The sequence below is a fragment of the Acinonyx jubatus genome, chromosome B3 (genome assembly GCF_027475565.1).
Source record: "Acinonyx jubatus isolate Ajub_Pintada_27869175 chromosome B3, VMU_Ajub_asm_v1.0, whole genome shotgun sequence".
Classification (NCBI taxonomy): Eukaryota; Metazoa; Chordata; class Mammalia; order Carnivora; family Felidae; genus Acinonyx; species Acinonyx jubatus.
The window spans coordinates 22,323,240-22,338,005 of NC_069386.1; positions in this window are offsets into that span (position 1 = coordinate 22,323,240).

Genomic DNA, 14,766 nt, shown 5'->3' on the forward strand with positions numbered 1-14,766 from the left:
TTTTCTGTGCCTCAGTGCATAGAACTGCCTTATACCAGTAATACTGAGGCAGACACCTTAGCAAAGATCAGGGCCCTTACCCCTGATGAGGTTCAGAATTGGCTACATGGATTTATAAGCACAGTGGATGTCACTATCCTAAGGTGATTTGGAACATAATGAAGAGAACAGACATGCCCTTTTGCTATACTGACATCCTAGCAGCCATCAGTAACTGCCCAATCTGCTTCTAAGACTCATGAAGGTTCCACATGCTGCAGGATGCATTCACTGTGTGATACAACAAGTTTTAGGCTGGAAAATTTATTATATTGGCTCTCTACCATGAATCAAAGGGAAAAGTATGCCTTAACTTGTGTGGACACAGCCACAGGGCTCATGCAAGATCCAATTAAAGACCGTTGTCAATGTGTTGGAACAATTTAGTGTCATATACAGATATACCTGAAGGATATGCAGTGATAGGGAAACATTTTACTGGACATGATGTGCAGGACTGGGCTCATGGGTGGGACAAACATAGATGGTCTCATTTAACCTATAATCCACAGGTCAGCAGGCTAATTGGAAGGAAGAATGGCACTCTTAGGGTTCAACTCAAAACCCTCCCACAGATACCACTGTTGCAGAAAAGATGGACAAAAGTCTTGCCAGAAGCCATATGCTTAGTAAGTTCCACTGAGAAATGCTATGGCATCACCCTATATGCAGCGTTAGGTATCAAAATCACCCTATGATTATTGCCATCCATAAAATAAGGCCTGAGGTGCTCCTTCCTCAGCTCATAGCAGGCCAGAGACAACTGTGGTTCTTCACTCCTCAGCCCATCCTCTCAGGGGGAGGGGATACTTGAATGAGGGTAGAATGGCAACTTTCCCCAGGATGGGTAGGCAATTTCTTACCAGAGTGTGAAAAAAGTCCTGGACAGCTGAAGTGGTTCCTGTTGATCTTGTTGGAGTTGGGGCCAAATCGGTCCGCACATAAGTATTCTTGACAGGCACCCATACCCCAAGGTACTATATAGGTGGTTACCTAATGTGGTCATTTGTACCACCTTTAATTTTACATGTATAGGCTGATTCTTTGGCTTCTTAGCAACATTTCTAGGATGTCCCTTTTGCTCATACATCCCAGGCCACCTCTGTCCTCATAACAAAGGATGAAGCTACTATCCTCATCTTAATAGAGGGAGAAGATCTACCCAGACAACTACCTGTGAAGCATTTATTTATTTATTTTTCATGATTAGCCTGCTGTTCTTCTCTTGCTCTAGTTAAGGAAACCTTTTTCTGCAGTAGGCACAGATTTATGCAAATGGTTTATAATAGATATATGGTTTGCTCCCTTTTTCAAGTACTTCTGGATTATCATGGTTGGTGTCACCCCTACAGGGAACTGATTGGATAGCTTGCCAAGGATTTATCAATGAAACCAAGCAACAAAGCTCAATAATAGCCACTGGTATAATAAATGACAACATATTCCACTGGCCTATAAAAAACACCTTGTCTAAACGAGGGAATAAGAAGTTAGCCTCTGTGAAGTGTACTAAAACCATGACATTTCAAACTGCTTTGCTACAAGTAAAGAACCAGACATGCGGAGATAAAGGTGGTTTTACTCAAATCTGGACTAATTTCATATTACTGACTCCATCTTATGGGCATTAAGTCAGCAATGCCCATTGTTCCTGGAACATTTAAATCATTCTAAAGATACATGGCAATAAAGCACCTGACACATGGTACAATTACCTGAACATCAACACAAGAAACAAACACTTAAAAAGTATTGATTGGCATGCATTAGGTTGGACGCAAAGACCAGGAATATATAGGTTAGCTTCTAATGGTACTAACTGGCTCTGTGATATGAATCTTTGGCCTTGGCTGTCCCCAGGGTGGCTGGGGTCTCTAGGTTTTCCTTGGGCATAAAAACAAATAGCCAGCACTATAATATTCTTCACAAACTTACCTCATTTAAAGACATGATGAACCTGTGCCGTCTTTCATTGCTATGGCTACTTAGCAGCAATATTTTTACCATCCTTAGGCATAGAAAATGTAGTATACATCTGGAAGCATTAACTAATTATACCCAGAAGACCCTTGACAGTAGTTACCATAGTCTGACACTCATGAATATAGAGATGCCATTGATATGAAAGGCCATATTACACAATAGAATGGCCTTGGATGTACTCACCGCAGCACAAGGGGGTACTTGCACTATCATTTAAAATGAATGTTGCATTTATATACTCATAGACTTGATAATTCAGGCATTATCACTACTAAATTACAAGACATGAATAAACAGATACAAGTGTTAGATGGTTCTGCACTCACTTTAACCCTGTGATTATCAAACTGGTTTAGAACCTGGGGTACATGTTGGCAAAGGTTATTACTCATTCTTTGCTCATCAGCATAAATATCTTTTCCTGTTGCTGCCTGCACTGCTATTGGGGTTTATACCTTCGACTTACATACTTACCATAAAGAGCCCATGTCAGACAGCAACAGAGAATACCTTAGAGGAGGGATGTGCATGATATTGTGAGAGACAGATCTGAGGGGTGAATTGTGAACCAGACGAATGCCATCTTGGACAAATCTGCCTTCATGACCATTCTGTGACCTAAATCTTTCTTGGGTACAGGACCCCCCCATACACTGACACACATTCTTTCCTTTTGTTTAACAACATCCTTAAGTACACCCTCATGGCATATCCTCGATCTGCCCTGGAGATATGACTATGACACACTCATTTATAAACATTCTCCTCTTGGATGGTCCCCCAACATATACTCCCAGCCTCTAGTGCTATAAAAGCAGATCCTAAGAAAGGTGGCTTATAGAGATCTATTCATCTTGCAGCTGCCAAAACATGTTTTTGTTGGTAAATCCCCTTAATCCACTCTTTCTTATCAAGCTATCCTTTTTAACCTTTTATTCAACCTTATGTTTCCTTAAGCCTTTGAAAGTCATTTTACATATACCTCCCTTTCAAGGAACAGACTTGAACATAAGATCATAACACTTGTAGAAGAAAACATAGGCAGTAAGCTTCTCGACATTAATCTTGGCAATTATGTTTTGGATTTGACGCCAAAAGCAAAAACAAACAAGTAGGACTTCAAAAACTGCAAGTATGACAAGTGGTAAAAATCATTTGTAAACTTGATATTTTTTATATTGAGCATAACAGGTTTTTATCATGAACTGAGAAAAGTAACATGCCAGCAAATTTTGTGGCTACACCTTCCCCTTCCCCACAACAATGTCTTCCTACTGCTTCAAGTTAAAGTAGGTAGAAATACAGGCATAAATTCATAATACACCACTGACAGCCCACTGGAAGAGGACTTGATCATAAATTACCTTGAATTTGTTTTTCAATGTTATATATGAATAAATTATAGCCATTTTTATATTTTTGGCAGTGTAAGTAAATGATTTCTCCTCCTCCTTTCTTCTTTATTATTTTTTTATGTTTTAAATGTTGTTTTATTTATTTGAGGTTCTACCTAGGACTGATTATCTAAACTCCTTTATTTATTCATTCTGTAAATAGCTATGGAGAACTTGCCATTTTGCCAGGATAATTATAGTTCCATTACAAGGCCAAAAAGGCCAAGATTTCTGCATTTGCACACCTGATATTGTAACCGAAGCTAAGTCTGCCTGTCAGATGCACAGCAAAGACTATCACTGAGACATCAAGTATGCAGCAAGGAAAGGCTTACTTCAAGAGGCAAATGAGACTGGAGGGCAAGACTTAAATCTGCATCCCTGAAGGAGAGTCAGGGATAAAGGCAAATAAAAAGGTCTGGGTAAAAATCTGTAGTTGTGTTTATTAGTCTGCAGCTGCACTTATTAGTCCCATTAATCCTCTGCTTACTGGTTTCTATTTCCACTGTCTTTTGATCAGTCCTCATTCTTGAGGAATTGGGATGATGACCATTCTAGTTACTTCCTACTGAAATGGGGTAAAGATTTGGGGTAGAGAAATGGAATTGTCCTGCACTCATTTAGAAACACTCCTTAGCTCCAAATTGAAACTCAACATTCTGCATTACCAAGATTTTTGTACTTCCGTTCTCCCTTTGGCAACAATTCCAATTTCTGGCATTCTTGGCAGTGGATAATAGCTGATGGGTCACCACTGCTTTACCCTTGATGAATAAAACTGCTTTCATCTGTGAACATCTCAAAGTCTCGATTTTTCAATGGCAGATCCATCAAATTGTGATGATTGGAATAAGCTTGTTCAATTATCTGTGTTTCTAAATATGGGCCATTGTGGCAATTTTTTCTGAAGTTTACCTCAAGTTGTCTAACTTCAGTATGCAGGGATTCAGGAAAAGGCACATGTTTTGTTTTGTTTTGTTTGAAGTCAAGAGAATGGGAGAAAATTGGAAAGTTTAGTTTGGAGAGTTATAGCAAGATCTGAGGAAAACAGAAGAATTCAGTATCGAGCCCAGTTTTATAGGAAAACAACAAACAAAGACAGTTAATTAGAACTAGAATCTAAATCAATGAAGGTGTATTACTGAAACCTAATTTCTCTCTAAAATCACTCTCATTTCCGCCAAAGATAGCCACATTAATTTGTTTGCAAAATAAGTCTAGTTTTAACAAACTTGGCCAATTATTTACATTAGTGCAGCAAGAATAATGATTGGCCATAAAATGTCCTTTTTCTTTCTTTCTTTCTTTCTTTCTTTCTTTCTTTCTTTCTTTCTTTTTTTCTGTCTTGTTTTGTTTTGCTGGAACTATTTATAAGGAATTTCAAATTGAACTTTTAACAGATTCTCAAGACTAAGGAGCCAAGCCAAATACTTGCCATCAGACTTTGCCTGCAATACTTACAGATTTGGGTGGATTCCTTTCTTTTTGAAGGCTTCAAAATATCCAGATATTTGTGCACCTGCCAGGAAGTGACCTTCTTTACTCCACTTGTAAGGCAGCTGGGAACCCTGAAATTGAGGTATCAAGTTGAATTTTCAAGGGGCTTATTGGTCCCGTAAAGTCAATGTTAGTTCCTTAGAGCTGTCTGGCCATATCTGAGTCTATGCATGTCTTCCTCAGATATGACATTCTAGTTCAAAGCCTTGGTAATATAATGAGTATTTCCAACTGTGTCCTGTCATAAGGAGAACAAATTCTTATTGAATTTATACAAATCAATAAATTGCCATGAAATTATAAGAATACTCAGAGTTTCTAAATTCTGGAGGGATCAAGTTAGGATAAAAAGATAAATGTTTCATATTTGTTTACAAAGGAATATTTTACCAAATTTCTGTAAGTCATAGATAGCTTAAGTGAAAAAAATTTCCTTAAATCTGGAAAAGCAAATGTTAGAGAAGCAGCAATGTTTCAAACAAGAATCACAGGAAAATACAATCATCTTGGTTAATCATTCAGCCCTAGTTATTAACTCTTGGTATGTTTGAACACAGTTTACCCATTAATTCTGGAAACTATTACTTTTGAGGTTACACTAACCTGAGTATCAGAGATCTGTATTTGTGTACCAGGACATCTTCAAATGTTAGGACCTTTACATAATTTCTGGAGTAGGTGTAGCATTCACCCATAAAATATAACCTAAGGAGGTTTATCATCACTTATTTGTTAACACATCCCACTTAATTTGACATATTAAATAAATAAGCCAAACAAGTAAAAAATATTTCATTGAGAAGTTGAATTTTGGTAAGTTTTTTAGAAATATCAGTTTTAAAGCACATGCCTAAATAAGATTACAGATCATTACAAAATGTCGTTATCTATCTAGCCAATGTGGCAACAATAGAATCTAAAGGCAAATACTGTTACATGGTTGTTAGAAAAACTTAGCTCTTTTAATATTGAGAAGATTCCAACTTTCATAAGTAATCAAAGAGTTAATAAAGACAATACATAGAAATTCTGTTTTTTTCTAGGCTGATTAGATTTACAATTTAGACCAATAATGTAAGTAAGTTCTGCCATTTTTAACAGAGAGATAAAACAAATTCCAAGCTTACACTGGTATACTTCCGATATTAAAACTCATTCATTCTGGGGCGCCTGGGTAGCTCAGTTCGTCATGCATCTGAATCTTGATTTCGGCTCAGGTCATGATCTCACAGTCACGAGATCAAGTCCCACGTGGGGCTTCATGCTGAGTCCCAATAATAAATAGATAAACATTTAAAAATTTTAAAAAATAAATAATACTCATTCATTCCAACAAGAAGAATTTTTTTTTCCAGAATCTCCATTAGGAATGAAGGACTCAGCTATAGGGAATGTTGTCAATAATAATCAATGCTCAGACAACATCATGGATTGCCTTTACTGAAGGCAGCTCCCTTCCCAAGACCATGCCCTGTTCCCAGGTAGTTCCATCCTTGTTTAACATGAGATATAAAAGTCCAGAACTTTAGGTCCAATTTAGGATGGTTTTGAAGGGTAATCCAATTTTGGAACTTCTCAGAGTATTAGCTGAAGCTTCTGTTGATATTGTGCCACGGCTCAATTTTTGCCTAATCTTGCTTTCTTACTCTCTCTTCTCCTCCCCAGGTGTTGATCACTTCCCTAATAAACTTTTTTTGCATACTAATCTCTGTAATATTAGTCCAGACCATGCACAAAATCTCTTTCATAAAACTTCTCATAAATATTCCCTTCTCATAAACTTCTACAATTTTTCATTTCATATTCAGATTTCATCCTAAGTTTTCCCTCTTTAAATAACCAATCTCACTTTCCTTGTATACAAAATTGTTCCCAGAAGTCTGTTTTTTTTTTAAAGAAAAGAACAAATGAACATGCAAAATACAAGCAGACTCATAAATACAAACAAACTGGTGGTAGAAAGACAAATGACATGTGATTTTTTTCTTTTCTCACAAATTTTACATTGGAGGTAGCATGAATCCACCCAATTTTCAGTAAACACAGGTAGAAGAAAAGTTTTACTTCTAATGCTGACAACTCTAAAGACATATACATTTTAATTAAACTAACAACCTTAAATTAGTTTTTATATTGAATATTTTCTCATATAATGTGAACCTAAAAAAGATTTGGGTTAGTTTCCATTTTTCTGAGTTTTAATATGTCCAATTCTTAAACTTACCTGCTATAAACCCACTTTCACAAATTAATTTTAGCAATACCATTTTGAGTTAGCCAAAGTATCTCACATTACAACATACATGGACATATATATATATATATATATATATATATATATATATATATAAATATGTTGCAAATAAAATCTTATAACCTTTGCTTTACTAATATTTATGGAGATGACATTTAAGGCCCAATTTCCAAATATCTCCCTTTTACAAAAGAAATATAATTGCAAGATGGTATTATAATTTATAAATCCATTAATTAGTCATTTTCCTACAGTCTATTGAATATTATGGCCAACCAATATTATTAAAAAGATCATTGTTAATTAACATTGCCCAACTTTGCACATGCACCCCAATGTTCATAACCGCACTATCAACAATAGCCAAAGTATGGAAAGAGCCCAAATTTCCATCGGAGGATGAATGGATAAAGATGACTTGTTATATATACAATAGAATATTACTCAGCAATCAAAAAGAATGAAATCTTGGCATTTGAAACTACGTGGTTGGAACTAGAGGGTATTATGCTAAGTGAAATTAGTCAGAGAAAGGCAAATATTATGTGACTTCACTCATATGAAGACTTTAAGGTACAAAATAGATGAACATAAGGGAAGGGAAGCAAAAATAATATAAAAACAAGGAGGGGGACAAAACATAAGAGACTCATAAATATGGAGAACAAACAGGGTTACTGGAGGGGTTGTGGGAGGGGGATGGGCTAAATGGGTAAGGGGCATTAAGGAATCTAGTCCTGAAATCATTGTTGCACTATATGCTAACTTGGATGTAAATTAAAAAAAATAAATTAAATAAAATGGTAAACAAACAAACAAACGAACACCACATTGCCCAACTTTGGAGAATACAACCCAAAGGACTGCAAGAGGGAGTCAAATTGTCATTTCCCATTCTCTAATTAGAACATGGCTGGCTTTATTCAAAGAACAAAAAGCTGCAGCAATGAACAAACCAAATGAAGCCCAATGGACATTTTTTAATATTGATTCCTTCCAAGAAGTTGGGGCTTTATTGAACCAAATGGCTTCCTAGTCACCTTTTTCTCAATGAAGCAGGAAAAGGAAGTCTAAGAGAGCCAAACTAAACCAGAGTAATAAATAAGCTCATGAATCATTACACATGAAGTACTCACCAAAAACTTCTGTCCAAACACAAACCAAACACTGTTTCCTTGACACAAGAGTTAAATTAAATCCTGAAGATCAGAGGCTTCAAGTTGGGGTGGGGCCACAGGGATGGTGTCTAGGACAAAGAGCCTACTCAGATGCTCTGACTCATCACTAGGCTCCCTTTACCAGCTGGGGGTGCTGATGAGCCACAGGCAGAGAAATCCTGGCTGGCTCCCCAAAAGTGTGAGCAAATTCAAGTTCATCTGCCTGAGGCACAGCAAAGCCCCTCACTGAAACATTGAGTAGAGTACACAGCAAAAAAAACGGTTTATTCAAGAGGCAGCCAAACAAAGAGAGGGGGAGGGCAAGCCTTGAATTTGTCTCTCAAAGGTTGAAAGTCAGGTATATTTAATGGCAAATGGTAACAGTCTGGATAAAATGTTGCAACTGCACTTATTAGTCTGTAGCTATACTTAGTAGTCCTGTTAACTTTTGGTTACCAGGTTTAATATTTTAGCTGGTTACAGCGCTAATAAGGAGTCTGAGAACAAATAAACCTGAGGTATAGCCTGTAAGAAGGTGATGAGTGCTATCAAAAAGAAAGGGAAAAAGGAAGGAAGAAAGGATGGAAAGAAGAAAAAACGAAAATAGAAAAGATATGATAAAATAGTGTGGGGGTGGGTGTGAAATGGTGGTCAAGGTGGGGGGTGGGTGTGAAATGGTGGAAAAAGTGACATCTAAGTCAAGACTTGCAATAAGTGAGGGATATGCCTTGAGGTACCTGGTAGAAGGAAAGTCAAGGAAAAGGGAGCAACAAGTACAGAGGTTATGATGCAGTTGACTTGGGATGTCCATGCAAGGAGAAAGAGGAATCAACTTGGCAGTCCCAGGTCCCTCTTCTGCCTGGGCCCCACAGGAAGCCAGAAAGCAAAATATCCCACTCCTGAGATAAAGTTATCCCTTGTTTTAGGCAATTTGTTCCTCTACATTTTCTTTGTTGTTTCTGGTGAACTCCTTTAAATCAAGCATTGGACTTCCTTTTTTTTTTTTTTTTTTGTCTTTAATCCCTTACTCTCAACCATGTTTTCAGTGTCTGAAGTACATTTTAAGGTTATGCATCTAGTTGTGCTATGGAGAATGGATTATGTTACGATCTGGGTTTATGTTTTATATGGGTGCATGACAAATTTGGCATTACCCCAGGTAATCCTGTGTCTGCTGTGATGGGGATAGCAATTTTTCACCTGGAAAATATGTGCATACCAAGGAGCAAAAGGAGCAGTCTGTGCTGGGTGTTTTCTGTTTGCTTCTCCAGATCTACACTTCACTCTTCTGAATCTGGATCTCTCCTTAAGGAGACTGAACACATGAGTGGTCAAAACTACCCTACAATCCAGCAACTGCAGTACTAGTATTTACCCAAATTACTACAAAAATAGTAGCTCAAAGGAATACATGCATCCCAATGTTTATAGTAGCATTATTTACAATAGCCTAATTATGGGAACAGCCCAAGTGTCCATTAACTGATGTATGGATAAAGGAGTGGTATATACATACAATGGAATATTATTCACCCATAAAAAGAATGAAATCTTACCATTTGCAATGACATGAATGGAGCTAGAAAGCATTATGCTAAGTGAAATAAGTCATCCAAAGAAAGACAGATGCCATATGATTACACTCATATGTGGAATTTAATAAATAAAACAAACAAGCAAAGAGTAAAAAGGAGAAAGAGGGAGAGGCAGACCAAGAAACAGACTGAATTATAGAGAATAAACTCATGGTTAGCAGAGGGGAGGTGAATGCGGATTAAGGAGTGCACTTGTGATGAGCACAGGGTGGTGTATGGAAATGTTAAATCCCTATATTGTACACCTGAAACTAATATAACTCTATATGCTAACTAACTGGAATTAAAATAAAAACTAAAAAAAATCCTAACTGATACATCTAGCATCTTGGAGGCCTTAATGCTTTACACTTCTTTAGACATTTGTTTGGCAATAAAACACATATACACATGCACATGCACATACATACCCTACACAACATACCCTAACAATGAAGACTTGGGAAGAATTACACTGACAAGAGCTAAAAATTCGTATGTCAAAAATTATTTTGATATGTAATTTATAATTCTTCAGCTATATTTTAAGGACTCCAGTTTTATAAAGCAAAATGAATGTTCTGACACCTAAAATAAATTACCCTTTTTAAAAGCACTTTTTAAAGCTAACATTCATTACATGAATGCCAACTGATTTCCATTTTTAACCCTCACAATAACCCTTTGAATAGATGATATACAGTTGGTCCTTGAACAACATGGGTTTGAACTGCATGAATTCACTTATTTGTACTTTTTTTGTGTGTATAAATACTTCACAGTATTCTAAATGCATTTTCTCTTCTTCATGATTTTCTTAATAACATTTTTCTTTTATTTAGCTTACTGTATTGTAAGAATGTAGTATATGATACATATATAGAATATGGGTTACCTGTTTATGTTACCCATAAGGTGTCTGGTCAACAGTATTTAAATTTTGGGGAGTCAAAAGTTAATCACGGATTTTCCACTGTGTGAGGGTGTTAGCACCTCTAACCCTCACATTGTTCAAGGGTCAACTATATTTCCAAATTACAGAGAAGAAAACTGAAACACAGAAAAATTAGATAATTTACCCAAGGCCAAATAAGAAATGACAAATAAGAAGATATCAGTATAAGATCCACAATATTAATAATGAAAATAAATATAATTACTCAGTAAAATTTACATACTTCACTCATATAGTGGAGGGGGGCCTGTAACTGGTATATTAAATTAAGAATAGGCAAATTGTAGCCTTCTGAATGAAGAGGCACAAACCACCCACATGGAGTCAGCAGGTAGCTCCTTCTCATCCTAGCTGCCATTCTGGGGAAGTGAAAACCCTAGGGTCATTTTGACTGAGGACACAGTTTCAAGATACTCACACAAAGGAAGCAAAGTCACAGACTGATTACTTACCAATCCCAGAAACGGGATGCAATGAGCTGGGAGAAGTACACAATGAGCACTCCATCCCTGGACCCTCCAGGTCACAAACCTGCAGGAGACAGAGAGCAGGGTAGCAAGTAATAGTTACTTATAAGGTAGCTGGGGCAAAGGTCACTAACTTTTCATGGGCTCAGCTCTAAGTGGTTATTTTAAAGGGTACCCCAGGAAAAGCAAGCAAGAACTTAGGGGTGGAATCCTAAGTTCAGGCCAGGTCTTTTATCTAAATCTCCAGACTCTGGGTGTGAGCATTGTTGTCATGAAGTAAAATATGTAGCAGCAACTCAGGATATCCAGCTGTTTTCTCATCACAATTAACCCCATGGTGCCTAGTCATTAGTCTTTAGGGAAAATCATGGTTATGGTCTGGACTGTGGAGACATTAAAAGACACTGGCAGGGTTTGGGCTACCCAACACATGAACCATCTGAGAAAAGCAAAAATGCCAATCAACAATAGACAATAGACAAGTGATAGTCTGAAATCCTGTTCATAGTCATCCCCTAGTTTGTTGGGTTCCAGCCAAGAAAATAAATAAAAATCATGGTACACAGTTATGGTAGGTATATGATTAAAATTTAGGTGATATTATGGGATGCTTGCATCTGTTGGGCCATCTTTCATAAATTTATCTGAATCTGTCCATAATTATTAATACACATTCAGCATGTGGTGTCCTTTACAATGCACACACCCTTCCTTGGCCAATAAGTAATCTAAAGCTAACCTGTTATCCAAACCATCTGTGCTAAAGAATCATACAAATGTTGTATTAAGGCTAGGCTTTGGTGGAACAGTCCAATGTGTTTAGCCACGATGGCTGGAAGTTGGTGTTTGCCTTAATAATTTGTTGTTGTATGCCCAAGGCAATGGTGCCTAACCAGTCCCTGTGAGGGATGGTAACAGATATATTCCCAACATAATTGGTATGAATACCACACACTTTTGACATGAAATGGCAGAAAAAGAGACAGACTGGGGTCCTATTGAATGATTAGTCAGAGTAGTCTCAGGGAGGCTAAATTACATTGGTATGACATACAGGATTTCCTTGAAGCTGACAGGGATACAAATTTATTGGAGATTGAGGGAAGGAGAGATGCACACATAGAGAACCAGGTATGTGTGATGGCCCCAAAGACATTAGACTTACAGTGGATCTGTTTGATCCACTGTTTGATCAGAGAACTGAAGTAAGTTGATTCCCTTCTTTGGATGGGCCCATGAGGCCCAGGACTATGTGGACTGTGTTCCCTGGAATGAGGTATATTTCATATTTGTCCATGTGGTGTTGGTGCCTGGGAATATATACAGGATTACAAAGGGTGCATAGAGGATTACAAAGGGATTACAAAAGGCTCATGTCAGGTGCCACGTGCTATTTTTCAAGGTGTCCTGTATGTGAGAGACCAGGCACAATAGAGACTGCCTGGGCAACCAGCAAGTGTCTGGGTGCCATCTCTTAGGCAAATGGGGCCAGAATCAATAAGTCAACTGGTAGACCACCAACTAGGGAAAAAGCTTTTGTTAAGCTCATAACATGCTTAATAATTATAGCAACCCCCAAAAATGAGTTCTGGTTTCTGCTCATTGTATAAAATTATTAAGACTATTGGAGGGGGATAGGAGGATAGTGGATCCCTGAGTAGTGACTGCAGGGAAAGCTCCTTTTAAGGGGGGATAGGGACGTGACCTTGCAGCTGGAGTCCTCGAAGGTGTAGGGGGTATTGCTGTGACAGCATCCACAGCCAGGGAGGAGTCCTCCCACCAGAAATTAAATTCATTAGTCCTCAGTAGGATGCATAATGGGTGTGGTGAGGGCAAGCAACTAAGAAAAGTGCTTAAAGGGATTCCCATAAGGAAATAAGATTGGACATATTTTGTCCTTCTAAAGCTCAAAAATACAGTGGAGAACAGCCTGGCAATTACAGTACTGCCTCACACTCAAACAGTAAGCACTGTAGTAAGCAAGGGGACCCTTGAGGAATCATATAGTTAACTCTGTAAAATGCCACTCAAGGGAGTCATCAGCAAGGAATTTAGAAAAACAAATGTTCATTCAGCAACCAGTTCCCAGGGAGTGCTCACCACCATCAGCTGCCAGTCTTCCTGGGTTTCATTTCTGCTATGGTAGAAGCTTGTGGAGACAGGTTTTAGGATGAAGTTGTATCCCTCAGGGTTGTGGTTTGGGACATTGTTGTCTCTCAAATTGTGATGTCCCATGCTGTCACTGTTGTTATATCTTGGACTGTCATGTCCTGCATCATGTGCTGGGGCACTGTTATCTCCAGCATTATTGCAGGTGAAGGAATCCATCCCAGGTGTGAGGGGTGGCTGTCCCAAGGAGAACTGAGAGACCAAGGTGTCAAACAGGGTCACATAGATTTAGGATGCTCTGATTAAGATTTGCTTGCACCAGTGGGAGCATCTATTATTATCAGAAATTCTCAGGAAGTTTTGGGGTACCCTGAAAGTGCACCATGCAAATAATTAGTTGGTATTCTCCTATGAGGTATAAGAGGTCTCCATCCATAAATAATAAAGGTTGGAGGTACACATGTAGCTTTGGTTTGAAGAAAATTTAGTAATATACTCCTGACAATCTAATGTTTGGCACAAGTCAGCCAATTACAGTTCAAATTAGAGCAAGGTAAAGGACAGTGCCTGGAATTATTTCCACTTTCTGTGGGAGGTATGTTAGAAGAAATAAACCATCAACTAAAGGCACTATACATTGGAATTCAGCTGGAATTTGCATATTAAGTTGGTTAAGTGTGTTCCAGCAGCAGCATAATGGATGTTTGTTCTTCCAATGGGTCAGAATTATTTACAACCAGGAAATCATAGCTAACCACCTGTCCCTAACTGGGTCACCAGTAATATTGGAAGATGAAATAATTGAAATTTTAAATCTGTAAGGGGATTCAAAATGTTGAGAAAATGTAAATAATATTCTCCTCCAAGATTAAGGCATCAGATTACATTACAATAACAATCATAAACAGCATGGCTAGGCCAGCCTAGTTGGAGTGAGCAGAAGTGGTGGCCATTTGGCCTAGTGTTTAAAGTGGTAGGTGCCCGTGGAATCTAGGAAGTCCACTTAGGAATCCATTTATTGCTCTGTAACTTAAGAGGCAAGGATTGTAAAATAACCACTATAGCATTCAATAGTGCCAGAGGCCTGTAGCCAGAATGGGAGATGAGGGTTCCATTGGACACACTGCAGGAGATTTCAGTGCTATTATATATGCATGTAAAATGATATCCTTGATCAGATACACTCAGAAAAGGAAGAAATTACCTGCTCCACAGAAATGTTTCTGGTGGGTGTAGCAAGCACTAAGCCAGTGAAAGTATGCACATATGTAATGGTGGAACAGGTAGTGCCCCCAAATGTAGGAAGCAGCCCTCTGAAATCAACCTGCCAGCAGCTA